The following is a 13909-nucleotide window of genomic DNA, read 5'->3' as shown; positions in this document are numbered from 1 at the left end:
TTTTGGGTTTCATTTTGAGAATCTAACTTGTTATGAATGGTGAAATATTGAGTAAACCAAAGTTGTATTTTGTTTGAGATATTTGTGTAAGAGGTGTGTCAGCGTGTGTTAGGTTTGCCACAACTCATATTTTTATACCGTGACAAACTCTCTTACTATTTATTAGTGCTTTAATCAATTTAACTTTAGGATTCTAACTCCTTGAGAAATACAATCTTGGCTAACCCTATATTACATTAGAGTTAAATTAATTAATTTGAGGCTAACGAGACTAAGAGTTATCATTCTCCAAGACTGATTTTACATGTTATTACTGCTCTCCTAGGCTATACCCATTCCTCTTGGCCTATCAATGGAATTTAGGATAATGGTTAATAAGATCATTAGAATTTATTAAATATATTAGGATTATCCATTAGGGATATTTAAATAAGGATATTTGTCCATTAGAATCATCATTTATTATTTATTTTATTTTTATTTTAGATATCCGTATCTTTAATATTATATTTAGATTTTGAATTTGGGATTTGAATTTAAATTATTATTATTTTATTATTTTTAGAGCTTTATAAATAGAGCTAATTTTTCATTTATGTTAAGTTTTGATTATTATTGAATAGAGATTCCAAAAGTTTCAGCCTTCCTCCTTCTTTTTCTCTCTCTCCTCCCCTTTTCTCATATCTCTCTTCCCCCTCTCCCTTATCCCGCTTCACAACAAGGCTGTAGGCGACAGTCATGCTGGAGGAGAAAGAAGATGGAGATGGAAGGAAAATTGAAGAGCTCCCTATCTCTCTTTGATTTTGGAGCGTTCCACCTAGAAAGAAGACGAAGAAAAAGAAGAAAAAAAATGGAGAGGGATATCTTGGCAGTTTTAAGCAAGAAAGAAGAAGGAATGCAAGTGGGGCAGAATAGCACCTACCTGCCACTACTCTGATGACGATGACCATTACAAATAGAGGAGAGATCAGAGATTGAAGGGCAGTGGTGAAGGGTTCTGGACAAACTCTCTAGTTGTCTCAACTAATTCTAGAAAAGCGAGATATGATGGGAAGGAGGAAGATAAAAATTGCTAAAGGAAAATTGAAAAAATTACGAGAAGAGCAAAAGAAAAATGACAAGATAGAGTAAAAAAATTACAAGAAAGGGCATAGATTTTTTTCTATATTTAAATAAAACAAATAAAGCTAAAACTTTTTTCTTAGTAGAATTGAAACACGCTTGAGCTTTAGAAATTACCATCATAAGTACCAAATAATATACCACTCTCTATGCTGTAAAACTAATTTAAAATTTAGGGTCATTACAGATTTGATTGTCGAGAGTCCTTCTTCGAGGTTATCATTTGTAAAAATTTTTAATAATAGGATCTTTTACTCAGGTAGTTAAGTCTAACAAAGAGCTATTAGGTTTTGATGCCAATTGTAAAAAGAGCCCAAGAGGGGGGGGTTGAATTATGCTTAACAAAAATTTGACAACTAATGCTAATAAAGAGATAAGTCTAGAATGATATCACCAAATATGTTAAGAGTGAGGGAGAGAAGCTTGCATGAGTATTTATCATGGTTTAGTTTCCTATCAGGATAAATAAATGAGTGACTAACAAAAGGGGTTGCTCCTAAAAAAATGGTTAAGAAAAAAATTGTCTTACTATTGGTATAGGGTGCTCAATACTTCTGAAAATAAGTTCAAGGATAAAAATGAACCCTAATCCTCAATGTTATAGATGGGACTGAACTTGCAACTTCTATTTTAATAAGGGAGCTTTATGTCTCAAGGCTACCAGACTATTGGCTTGCATTATATATATATATATATATATCCTTCTAGACCACAATATATGGTATTTTCTAGGAGCCTTGTTTTGTTTACAATATAGACATTGAATAATTTTTAATTAGTTTTTCTAATTATATTCCTACTTCATTTATACTCTTTTTTTAAAGACGATGCATTGAAATTTTACTTATCATTGTTAAGACCTTATGCACAGTATTTATATAAAGAACATCTTTTGATTAATAATGATCCATTGATTAAATTAAATTACTTCCATTTCCAATTTCCAATTACCTAATAATTCCAATTAAATTAAAATCCTGATGTTACTTGAGAGATTAATTCAATCTAATATGGTGTTTCTGATTAATAATTATTATCTATAGATTAAATTAAATTAAGTAAAAACATTAATCATGAAGCACATAGTTTAGTATTAACAACATGTAAGAAAAAATTAAAGAGTTTATAGCTCCAATTATTTTATAAAATATAAATTTTAAATCCAGTAGCCAAATATAAAAAAGGGTAAAATGATAAGTTTTCTCTCAAACTATAGGTCCAAGAGCATCTATGGCCCTGAATTCATTTTTAGTTCATTTTTAACCCTAAACATTTAAAATTGTACAATCTCCCCCCACTATTAACTTTGATCATTAGTTGACTATAAAATTACGGAAAAGGACCAAAAGAATTATAGAAAGAGGACCCAAAATTATAGAAAATGACAAAAGGATAAAATTTGTAATTTTTTGGTTATTTTCCATCATTCTTTTGGTTCTTTCCTATAGTTTTCCAATCAACTAACAATTAAAGTTAATAGCAAGGGAATATTGCCATGATTTTAAATTTTTTGGAATGAAAATGAATAAAAAATTAGTTTAGGATTCTACATGCTCTTGGGTGTTCAAGGGCCAAATTGTCATTTTACTCTATATAAAATTCAAGAAAGCATTATTCAAACTATTAATATGCTTTCAATGATAATAAAACTATTGACGATGTATAAATGAGATCTTAAAATTTTTTTCCTACTCATTGTCCCTTGATGGGTCCAAAGAAATTGCTATTTTTCCAATAATTTGAACACATTTTTAGCTCCTTTGAATGATAAAAATAATATTTATGAGATTATTTGAATGTAGATGTTTTTACATCTATTCATATACTCCTTCAATCCAATTAGGCACCTTCTAGAGAGATCATTTTATCTTTAATATAAGCACATTAAGAGCTATTTATAATTATTTTTCAATTTTATTCCTAATGTAAATTTAATTTTATGGTCCATCATATACTATGTATTTCTTTCTTCCTTCTTTAATAGGGATAAAGTTGAATTTTTTTGTTTCATTTTAAGATAATTTAGTTAGTTAACTATCATTCCTTGATTCCTATGAAATAGTTAAAACATCTTATTATGGAAACTAGAAAGCATATAATTCATTCAAGTGGTCAAAAGAAAAAAAAACTCCAATTATTTAGAGCCCACTAATGTCCTTCTCATCCACCTACTTCTATAAGGGGTGAATGATATAGTGCCATCACTAAGATAGACATTATAGCTATTAATTAAGGTGCAACTCTATTTCCCTAAACCTTAAGCTCACATCAATCATCAGTGTCATAAGTTAGAATGTTAAGTCTATTGAATAATAGGGGAGACTTTGACCAAACCTCAACAAGGGGCAACTTCTCCTTTGAGAAAGACACAATGAAACTCATCTAGGTTGTGGGCACCAACTAGGTGTGGGCCCTATCAGTTGTGGATGCCTTCATGATGGACAACTGCCCATGATCAATGAAAAAGAAAGTAAGTGACTAGAAAGATTGGGTGGCTATATTATTAATCGTTTGGTAGGTAAAAATGTGTTTTCTAGAAGGGAAAAGGAAAATGTACCTATATGCATTTTCCTTTTTTTGTATACCAAACAAACACTTATGTCCTGTTTGGTTATTAAAATATAATAGAATGGAATAGATTAAAAAAATAAATATAAAATGAACTAAATTACCCTTATTACTGATATGTTATGCTCTGGTCTAGAGGGAGTATATATACTCTCGGTGTAGAAAGCACATCTGAAGGAGTGGCCTTCCATGTTGTCACAATTCCAAACCTGTCCTCACTACTGATGTCATTGAAGAGTTGAACAAGTTGTAATTCAAAATTTAAATTTCAATGCACCTTTTGGTTCATTTTAAATGACCCTATTAACTATTTCCATATGATTAAGAAAATTAGTTCCAATAAGTTTAATGTAAATTTATTTTTTACAATTTTTCAAAATCATCATTTAATTGATAGATTATAGCTCATTAGGGAAGGAAGAAAGGATCAAAAAGCTATCAATTAAGCTTACAGTTAAAGAGACAAGGACTTTTTTTTTATGACAAAAAATTTAGGTGAGCTTGGTCCTGAAAGTTCACCAAGACTAGAGCATGCTTCTAGACTCAAAGAGTGCTTATAAAAATGCTTACTAATTGATCACCTTGTGGTGTTTAGGCATCTATCAAGAAGAATATTTCTCAAAATGAGTTATAAATGTTTTATTGAATTTTGTAAAGGTTATTGTTTTAAGAATCAATGGATATGATATTGTAAATAGGACTAAAAGGAATAAGTAATTCTAATTAAGGGTAAATGATAAGTAAGTGTCTGAAAAGAAAATTAATATCAAATTAGGATCTTTTCACAATTAAAGTTTATAGTTCAGTACTATTTCTTCTATGTTCTAGTATTAAAAATCTTTAAAAATCTTGATTGAGATCAATCTTCTTACAAGGTTCTTACTTGTCATTCTTCTTAACTCCTAACTTATTGTTTTGAGCCCACAATATTTGAATGATAAGAATTAATTTTATTGAAATTTGGTCCATATTGTTGTAACATATATTCATACAGAATTTTTAGAACAAGTTCTCACATGGTTAAGCTTAAATTCTACACTCAACATAGCTTTCTCAAGTAAAGCACAATTTTATTGGGGGCCAAACAACAAGAAACATTGAGAATGGAGCAAAATCAACATAATAAATTGATTTAATACCAATATGAATGGTTCCATACATATTTTCTAAGAGACTGGACATGGGTTGTGAGATTACTAGAATAGAGGTAAAGAGAGGGGCGGGGGAGTGAGATAGATAATTGGCACTCTCTCTAGTCCTATATTTATGTATGTATATATATAAGTCACATTCCCAAAAAATTAATTATCCTTTAAAATTATTATTGTTAGTCAATTTCTTCTTTCTTTTTTCTTCTCCAAAAAAAAAATGAATAATTTAACTACTTTTATTTGATTCTAGTGAAGTAGTTAAAAATGATTTATATATAGAATTGAACATAGTGAATGGGAGTATAATAATTGAGAAAAAAAGTTGATCAACTGATAGTGAATTTCGTAAACAATAATAACACAGGGAGCACAAACAAACACAAGTGCACACAGTACTTATTCATGATATCAGTAAATGGAGCATTACATTTACATATGGGTGGAAAGCATTCTCATTGCAACATACACATACACATAATATAAGCTTTGTTTAGGTTTCCAATGATGAACATGATCACCAGCTAGTTGGCACTGGGTGGCTTGTACTTTAAAGGTGGCTTGTATTTTTGTGGCAACTCATCATTGTAATGAGCTTAAATTTTAAATCGAACAAAAATTATCCTAGTGGATATTTTATTTAAATAAATATTTATAATAAGTAGGGATTGGTAATTTGGATGAATTTATGTTAGAAATGTTTTTGAGGATCCAAAGTTCAAAAAAAATTTCTTCTGAGAAAAAGTTTAGTCTTAAAATTTTAGGAAAATTTTGTGTCCTTTTTTCTTGTGATTTTCGCATGCTTTTTTTTTTATAATTTTCCTAATTCTTTCATTGAATCATATTTGTTTCTTTTGTGTGAAGAAACAGAGCATCTCACTTCCTTCTTTTCATCGCCAATATACACTCTTCTAGATACTTATAGTTGGTTCATCTCTAGCTCTCCTTGACGCCTGAAGCTCGCTGTCATGGGGTTTGACTTTTGCTACTATTGCGTCATCCACTGTCATCACACTCATCTACATTTGGCTACCACTGGGAGTTGATTCACTGATTCTCCTTTACTAATATCATGCTGTTTTATCTCAACGAAGGGCTATCTTCAGGTTGCTACTCTCACTGCCACCTTCTTCCTCTCCTCAGTTTTTATTCAGCTATCACAGTGGAGAGGTTATGTGTCTTCCTCATTTTTTCTACTTTATTTTGTGACAATGAGGAGGTGTATTATCAGTGGTCAACTTATTTTCTCTTTTCTTCCATTCGTACCATCAAGTTCAGCACGTGTATGTGCTAGCTAATGCTTTTAGTATTAGCTGAAATTATAGTTTTGCCTTCTCATGTGTGTTTGAACAGATTGGAACCCTTATATTTTGTCCTTCTTTAATGCTATTCAGTCATCGATCCTTGAGTCTTATGAGGTGAGATGCTGTTTTCTTTCCTTCCTCTTCAAAATTTATAGCATCACTGAATCATTTCCTCATTTTTTTGGTTAATTGATATGGTCCCTACTCTTTGTTCTTGATATGCTATTTATAGTTAGGGCTGAGGTTGCTTGGTTGAACCCATTTGGTTATGTTGAATTGGGAAATAAGTGATGGAAATAGAAGTCTGGATGTCACACCCCAAAACTAAGGGTATGATCGGCATGAAATAGGAAGTAAACACACATTCCATAAGCCTTGACTGACTAGAAATTGAGCTAAAATAGTGATATGTGCAAGTTATATATAATAGTAAAGTTCGTAAAGTTTTAAAGTTTTTGTCGAAATTTTAGCAGGATCACCTTATAATTTGGACCTCCTGAAATTTCTACAACAACAACAAAACCTGCCAGCCAGACTAGCAAGAAGACTAGCTCCATTCCAGCAATTTTTACAATAATAAAATAAGACTAGGATCTAACTATGGTGTATGTGGAGCACTAAAATTATAATTACAAAATATAGTACCTAGTTTACCAAAACAGTAATTGCAATATGCCTCCTCCTTTTTTCTAAAAAACAAAAAGGCCCTCAATGATCTGCTGGAGGTGCAAGGTCAGCTATAATATTTGGGACTAAATGAATTACTGGTGAGTAGCTTTACGATCAAAATTAAAAATAAGAAAATATGAAGATAACAAATAATAAATTTAGCTTCAAATGACTTAATGAAATAATGAATTACATCCTTTAGCTAGAAACAAAAAAAGATTTTTCCCAATAATATGATCTTGAGACTAAACAATGCTAACAAGATCACATATATGTTAAAAGTTTATATTAACCATAAATATAAAATTTTCCAATGACAATGTAGTGTGATAAAGTACTTTTAAAGATTATTAGATAAATGATAAATTTTTAGCTAAAAATTAGGAGTGCTTATCAGAACGAATAACAAACATGGACACATAATTCATGAGGGTAAATAACCAATCAAGCATGGACACACAGTCCACAAGGATAAGTAACCAATCAAGCACGGCTGGAAGTCACGAAACAAGCGCTGTAAGAGCCATGAAGTATGAGTATAGTGCTCACGAATACCATCCCTCCAATCCACGTGCATTGGACTTCGTACGGGGTTAGCATCTCCCATAAGCACCCTGCTAGCTGGTTGTACCATGGCATGCCAAGGGCTAACAAGAATTGCTATTAGCATCCAGCGTTCTGAACTCAGTCCCCCTAATTAAAATCAAGCTTGCACAACGTTGAAAAATAATTTCAAAATTTTTGCTTTCAACATATATGATTCAATTGTCATCTTCTATTCCCATATTCATTGTCATTTCCTCCATGCACGAGTTGTTGTACTAAACTTTTGCATATCAAACATAAAGTTAAACAATTGGGTTGTTTTTGAAAAGTAACACCGTTTATCATACATCAACTTTAATTATTACTTATCAATAGCATAAATCATTAGTAAAATCAATACATCATCATTAATAAAATAATTATTAAAAATAGAATTAACAAGAATGTTTATATAACTAATAAATAAATAGAATTAAATTTTAAGTAAAGGAATTTTTATAAACAATTGCTTGAAATTCATTCAGAACACTACCCACTCACCTGATAGTTTTTCCAAAGTTCTAAAACATGCTTCTCTTAATCTTTCACTTTAATTCTAATGGTGTTCCTGATTTCCTGACAAATGAATCATAATTCTAAAATCATTTATCAAGAAATTTTCCAATTACTATTTGTGCATTAAAGTTCAATCCAAACGATATTAACGATAATATTCTAACAAATTATGTTTTAAATATACTTAAGTTAGTTAAATCATTTGACAACTTTCATTTATCCTCATAATTCCTTATGGCTTATAGTCATTCATAAATCATAATAAACCATATCCATTATTCTTAAGCTTCCTCTAGACTAAAAATGTGAAACAAGTATTGTATATAATCATTTCTCCCATTTTGGTTTTAAAATTTTCAATTAACAACTTGAACTAAAATGATAGATACATCTCCAAGTGAATCTTAACAACTCACAATTCACCAAATTTTCCTATCTCACATTTTCACAAATACCTTGAGAGCATTTATTTATCATTGACAAATTTATAAGATAATTAACCATGCATTTCAACAACTTTCTTTCCCTCCATATCTTCTTTCTAATATAACTACAAACACATTGAGGGCATTTTCCAATAATTAAGTTGAAATGTGATAGAACATATTTGTTACCCACTTTTATTTGTCAATTAGGACCATTTTATTAATGATTTATCACCTTCAAGTGCACACATTGCATTAGATTTGGAACTTTGCCTAAGTTTCTAAGATCAGTGCACTAGGGGCATTTTGGTCCAAAAAATGAACTTTTGAGAAAATGTACAAGAAAAATTGACAAAGTGCATTTTATGTCCAGTTGATGAATGGTGAAATTATATTTTTAAAATTCATTTTAGTTTGGGAGTAATTAAATAAAAAAGTCAACACTTTCTTAAGTGTCTTAGTTTGTCCTAGTTTTTGGTTTGCCTTTGTGTGAAAATTTTTATATAATTTTGTGCAGCCTGAAACTTGGTTAATTTAATAAATTCTCCCTTCTAATTATGAATTTAATTCTGGACATGAATTAGATTTTATTATATCATATGCTATTTAATTGAATTATGTGATTTATGTGACATAGGTGGCATGTGACTTGTGCATCAATTGGGCAATTGAGGTCAACACTCCTTGAGGACAATGGCTGATGGTTTGCACGTGAATTATGATTATTTTGAGGGATTAGATCAGCTAAAATGATGTGGATGACACATGGGAAATTAGGCACACATTGGAATCATCTACAAACCAATAGGAAGTTGCCACCTTGCAAGTGTGACAAGGCTCCCATTTACATTTTAATTTCTTTTTCCTTATTTTAATTAAGCTTCAGCTGATGGGAGACACCAAGGAGCACGCCATTTTAAGTCCCAAATGGGATCCAACACATATCTCATTCATCTTCCACATTCTCTCTCTCTTGTTCATAGTGTTCATTTTCTCTCTTTTGTTCTTCATTTTCCAGCACCCTAACCTCCATTTTCAGCCACCAAACCTCCACAAAACTCATACCATTCTTCTCCTCTCTTCATTTTCGTTCCATCCCTTCCATTTTCACAAGGATTGAAGCTCATTTCCATCATTCAAGAGCTATGGAGTTTGGCCTTCACAAGCAATCACTAGGGTTCTTGAAGATGAAGATTGGCTAAGTTTCTTTGTGGAATCCTAGAGAGATGAAGATGGAGGATGAGTCTTGAGCTTCAAATTGGCTAAGTTCTTTTGTTTCCTATCCTCTTCTCTTTTTACTAGATGGTTAGATTCCTTAATCTAGGGTTTAATCATCTTAGCTTATAAATTCTAATTTGAATTTGATGTTGATGTAAAGAGAGAGGATTGTTTCATTTAATTTCTTCCTTGGACAGCCATGACTGAATTTTGCCACTCTTTGTTTGGCACATAATCTTGTGTTTTTCAATTAGTGAATTTCTTGTGTTAATATTGCATAATCTTGTGGTGTTAATGCTTGTGTTGTTGAGTAGCTTGACATAATCTTGTGGTTGCTCAATTTATGTGTTTGACCATGGCTGTTGAGAGAGGATTTTGAGTGAATCACTTGGCTAATGTCTTCACCAATTGGTTAATTGAACTAGGGACTTTAATCTAAGACCTAGGGAGGTTAGCTAATTAGGTTAATTGGCTTAGGATAATTTTCTTAAGTCATGACAGCTTTAGTCAAGAGGAAAGGGAAGCTAAACTTAGCCTAATCATGAGAAGATAATGAGTCCAAAATCAACTAATCTCTAGGGTTCCATTATTGTAAAAAGGGAAGTTCATTTCACTCACTTTCACTAGCATTTTAATTACTTGCATATTAGGTAATTAGTTTAGATAATTAGCTAGATAACTAAATTCCTACAAACTTTGGTTGATTTATTTCACTAGATAACTTTCAATTAGACTTAAAACCATTCCTTGGGAGATGACCTAGGGTTGGCCCTATATTGCATTAGGGTTAGCTTTAGTGTAATTTTGAGGATAAGCGACTAATTTCCTATCAAAATTTTGGCGCCGTTGCCGGGGAATGGTTTAAGTTTAATTCTAAGGTTGTTTAGTACTTAATTTACATTTTTAGTGTTCCTGAAAAATTTTTGAAAAATTATAAAAATTTGTTTTTTGTGTCTTGTTTAGTGTTTTTTGTGTGTTTTGAGTGTTTTTATTCTGTTTTGAAAAAGAAAAAAAAATTTAGTGCAATTTTCGTTGGTTTGGTGTAGAGCTGAAAATACTCTGTTTCTAGTGTCTCTGTCTGAAATTGAAAAATTAACTGGGAATGAGTCTGAGGGAATTTGAACTTGGAATTTATTTCATTGAAAGCTCTATATCCTAGCTTCACTTTAAAATTGGTTTGGTCAATTTTGGACGTGGGAAGTGTCCTGTGGAAATTTTACAATCTAACAAGGTCCAGGGAGCCATTACAGAGGATTCCCAAAACCCTGTTTCAACTTTGAGTTAGCATATCTTCCTCTTTGTGCGTTCAAATTGATTGATTCCAGTTTCATTTTTCTTATCGCTGTCTTATCTTTGTTTCTTGTGTTTAGGATTTTCTTCAATTTTTCCATTTTCCTATTTGAAAGTTTGTTAGAAGCTCTGAAGGTCTTCTGGACGAAATCCTGTTTCTCCAGACTTGAGGACCAACTTGTGAAAAATTCTGGGAACGATTGGGAAGGATTTTTAATCTAAAAGTTTTATATAATTTTCCTGTATATCTCTTGTGTTTCTCATAAAAGTTTCAGGGGAATTTATCATGTGGATTTGCTGATAGAAAATTCACAAGTTCACTGTCTCCAGAGAGCCTACTGTGCGAATTCCAGAATTGCCAAAGCTTCTTGATTGAGCATTTCTAACTCTCTTTCTACTTGTTTGGTGTTATTTTTTTTTTCATTTTGTTGCTATTGAGTTTAATAAAAAAAAAAAAAAAAATTATTTCTCTTGCTTTTGTGTGTTTTGAATTGTTTCATGTTGATTTGCATTTTAGTTTAGTTTGTTCTTTGTTCTTAATTTTTTGAGCTTGATTAGTGCATGACCCGAAGAAAACATACCTCTTTTGTTGAATTAGATCCAGAAATTGAAAGAACTATTTCTAGATTGAGAAGATCACAACCTATTCTTGATTCTCATTTGGTTTGTAATTCAACAATGGAAGGTATCTTAGGACATGAGCATGTGCATAATGAGGGCCATGGGAATGGGAATGAGAATTTGCATGATGATGGCCATGTTAATAATGAATTTGAAGGCTTGCATAACCCTAGAGAGGAGAGGAGCATTAGGCAATTAACTCAACCTAATTGGCATGATAATCCTTATGGCTTATATGTTCCTCCTACTAATGTTCAATTTGAAATTAAATCCTCCTTGATTAATGCATTGCCTAAATTTCATGGGTTACCAGGAGAGGATTGTCATAGGTTTTTGCATACTTTCCTATTGGTTTGTGATACTATGAAGCCTATGCATGTAAATGTTGATGATGTTCAAGCTAAGGCTTTTGTATTTTCTCTTGAAGGTTTAGCAAAGGAGTGGTATTTCAACTACCCTTCTTATGTGAAAGTGAGCACATGGGCCGAGCTAAGAAGACTCTTCTTAGATAAATTCTTTCCAAATTCCAAGGTCACCAATTTGAGAAAGCAAATCTATGGGGTCCAACAAGGAGAGGATGAGAGTCTCTATGAGTATTGGACTAGATTCCAAGGCCTTTTGGCTAAATGCCCACACCATCAAATTTCTAGTGAGAATTTAGTCCAATATTTCTATGAGGGCTTGATTCCAAGAGACAAAGTTAACATTGATGCCGCTAGTGGTGGATGCTTGATTGACCTCACTTCCTTAAAGGCTTGGGAACTAATTGACAAGATGGCTTCAAGTGGTGCTCAATACTCTACAAGGGAAAAGAGAAATGTGAATATGGTAGGTTCCTCAGTTCTTAATGATTCATATGTGGACTTGCTAGCTGCCAAGATTGGGAGAATGTTGGCTCCACAAATATCTCAAGTGAGCAATGTAAGTACTTCTCAAGCACTTGTCCCTTATTCTTGTACTTTTTGTGACTCACCTATGCATGTAGAAAGCAATTGTCCTATTAAGTTTGAACAAGTAAATGCTATCTACAATGGAAAACAATCCTATGGTGGGAGGCAAGGGCAAGGAGCTTATTCTAATACTTACAACCCTTCATGGAGAGACCATCCTAATTTCTCCTATTCAAATCCAAATGTGGCTTTACAAGACAATCAACAAAGAGGATCCTATCAAAACACCTTTGGCCGTGACCCTCCACCTCATTTGTCTCAAGGTAGCTCTTCTCAAAGCTACAATCCAAGTGGTAATTCTCTTGCACCTTCTTCTAATTCTTATAGTGATAGGAGGCTTGTTCCAATTGAGAGTTCTTCTAATTCGAACTCTTCTAATGATGTGAATGTGTTACGTAAGCAGTTGATTGAAATGAACTCTTTGTATAAAAACATGTATGATGGCTTAGGGAACAAGGTAGAGAGTATGGGTAACAAGTGTGAGAACATGAACTCTAAAATTGATGCCCTTACTTCTCAAATGAATATGCTTGCTAACCAATTAAGTGCAGCCAATGCTCAAGCCTCTACATTACCATCCAACACCGTTGCTAATCCTAAAGCTAATCTTAATGCTATCACATTGAGGAGTGGCAAGGAGTTGGGAGAAAGAGTACAAGAAGACAAAAGACAAGGGAAGGCCGAGAAGCCCTCTTTAAATTCTTCAATTGATGTTAATGTTTCTAGTTCTTCTTTTGCTCCTAATGATGCATCTTTTTGTAGAGATGATGAGGATGAAAACATTGAGGAGATCATATGTGAGCAACCACCATCTAAGGTGAAAAAGGGGACTATGGCCGAGTTGTTTAGTAAGGAAAAAGAGGGAGAGGCCGAGCAAAGTGAAACAAGAAAGGAGAGTTCAAGGAAGGAAGAAGGAAAGCAAAGTCAAGAGATTATGAAGAAGCTTCCTTTTCCACAAGCACAAGTGGTCCCTAAGCAAGTGAAGGGACAATTTGATCAAGAGGTATATGATTTCTTCCACAAGATTCATGTTAATGTACCCTTGATGGATGTAGTTAAGAACTTTCCTAAGTATGCCAAATTTTTGAAAGATTGTTGTACAATAAAAGAAAATTTAGGCCTAATGCAAGGGTACAATTACCCTCATCTGTGAGTGCTATCATGAAGCCTCAACTCCCTATAAAATGTGAGGACCCGGTTCCTTCACAATTCCATGCAAGATTGGCAACACACATTTTTCTCATGCATTGATAGACTTAGGTGCAGCCATTAATGTTATGCCTCTTTCAATTTATCATGCCTTGAGTCTTGATTGCATGCATAAGACACCTATGATATGCCAATTAGCGGATAGAAGTGTTAGAAGACCACATGGAGTAGTAGAAGACTTGTTGGTTTGTGTTAAAGGTCTATTATTTCCTGTGGATTTCTATGTGCTTGATATGTCAAAAGAAGGGAGTGGGGATGATATTTTGATTTTAGGAAGGCCATTT

At 32.5% G+C, this 13909-nt stretch overlaps 1 non-coding gene across 1 annotated transcript; it reads right to left on the bottom strand.

Annotated features, from left to right (window-relative positions):
- Positions 1-12003: 12003 nt before the first annotated feature.
- On the bottom strand, positions 12004-12110 carry LOC129296322 (small nucleolar RNA R71). Its single transcript, XR_008589751.1, has one exon. It is a non-coding gene; the product is annotated as a small nucleolar RNA R71 (small nucleolar RNA).
- Positions 12111-13909: the final 1799 nt, after the last annotated feature.

Source organism: Prosopis cineraria, unplaced genomic scaffold, assembly GCF_029017545.1.
Source record: "Prosopis cineraria cultivar Desert tree isolate PC_DT_omini unplaced genomic scaffold, ASM2901754v1 PC304, whole genome shotgun sequence".
In the NCBI taxonomy this organism is placed as follows: Eukaryota; Viridiplantae; Streptophyta; class Magnoliopsida; order Fabales; family Fabaceae; genus Prosopis; species Prosopis cineraria.
The sequence above is the reverse complement of the archived record's forward strand: the minus strand, read 5'-3'. Positions and strand labels throughout refer to the sequence as shown.